Consider the following 1800-nt stretch of genomic DNA (forward strand, 5'->3'; position numbering starts at 1 on the left):
TGTTAGGATATACAACAGGGGGGACAGTGGACACCCCTGTCTCGTGCCCCGTGAAAGGAAGAAGGGGCTCGACAGCCTGCCGTTCACTTGTACCCTGGCCTTCGGGGCTCTGTAAAGAGCCATTACCCAACCCCTGATGTGTGCACCGAATCCCATTCTCTGCAGGAGGAGCTCCATATATCGCCATTCGACCCGGTCGAACGCTTTCTCCGAGTCCAGAGAGAGGAGGCTCGCGTCAAGATCGGAGTTCTGGGCGTGGTGGATCAAGTTTATGGTTTTACGGATGTTGTCTGAGCCCTGCCTACCCCTTACAAACCCCACCTGGTCTCCATGGATCAGTGTCGGCAGGATCTTCTCCATCCGTTTCCCAATGATTTTGGCAAGGACCTTGACATCAATGTTTAGTAGAGATATAGGGCGATATGAGGAACAATCAGTGGGGTCCTTACCTTCCTTGGGAAGGACGACAATTATGGCCTCCATCATGGAGTCCGGGAGGGTCCCCCCCTCTAATACTGCATTGAAAACCTTTGCTAAGTGTGGGGCCAGAATAGAGCGGTACCGTTTATAGAAGGACACTGTGAAGCCATCTTCCCCGGGGGAGGTCCCCGCCTTCATCCCGCTAATAGCGTTGCCCACCTCCTCCTCTGTCACCAGCCCCTCCAGACCCTCGGCCATCTCCCCGGACAGGGCCGGTATCCGAACCGAGTTGAGAAACCCCTCTATCTCCTCGTCCCGCCCGTCACATTCCGAGGTATAGAGTTTTTCAAAATATCTCCGGAAGGCCTCTCCTATGTGGGGAGTGTCATGGCCCATGGTCCCCTCCTCACTCCTCACTGCCTTTACCATTCTTTCCCTCTGGACCTCCCTCAGTTTCCAGGCTAGGATTCTATCCGCTTTGTCCCCCTTTTCGTAATACTTCTGCTTGACCAGTTGGAGGCTTCGCTCCGTTTTGTGTAAGAGGAGGTCTCGCAGCTGGAGCCGATAGTCGGCTAGTGATTCGAGCCGACCGTGGTCCAAGGGGGCCGTTCGGGGCCCCACCGGTTGCAGTTGGGCAATTTTCCCCCTCAGGGCTTTCTCCTGGGCTTCCCTCACTCTTTTGGCCTGCGCGCTCATTTTGATGAGAAAACCCCTTATTGTGGCCTTGAAGGCGTCCCATAGGGTGTGTGGGCCCACCTCGCCATTGTCATTAAATTCAAAGAATTCCGTAATAGCCTCTAGCACCTCCTGGGCCCGGACCTCATCTTTCAGCAGGGAATCATTACATCTCCATCTCCCTCTGCGGTCGTTTAGCCAGCCCCTTGCTATGGTGGTTCGAACCAGGTCGTGGTCCGACCAGGGGACGGGGTCAACTTTGTGGCCTGAGACATACGAGTGCAGGGACTCGTCCACCAGGATGTAGTCAATTCTAGAAAAGGACGAGTGGGTGGACGAATAATATGTGTAGGAAGGAGTACCCGTTCCGGGGGAGGGGAGTGTGTCCACCAAGCCCAACTCTGCGTTAACCTTCCGGAAGGACCGGGCCATGTGGACGTCCGTGGGCCTGGGGAGCTGAGGCCCAACACGCCTTCTGTCTAAGTCGGGGTCGATTACCATGTTGAAGTCACCTCCCACTACCAACCCCCCCCGGACAAAGAGCTTGAGTTTCTCCGCCACTCGCTCCCAAAACTGGGCCTGGCCCTCATTGGGACCGTAAATCCCCGCCAGGGTGAGCGGTGAGCCCTGTAGGGATCCTCGCACCAGCAGGTATCGGCCTTCCGGGTCTTTCACTATTTCCTCTTTTACAAAGCCCACGTTTCT

This window comes from Ambystoma mexicanum, chromosome 3p, assembly GCF_040938575.1.
Source record: "Ambystoma mexicanum isolate Mex_15411 chromosome 3p, UKY_AmexF1_1, whole genome shotgun sequence".
NCBI classification, from domain to species: domain Eukaryota; kingdom Metazoa; phylum Chordata; class Amphibia; order Caudata; family Ambystomatidae; genus Ambystoma; species Ambystoma mexicanum.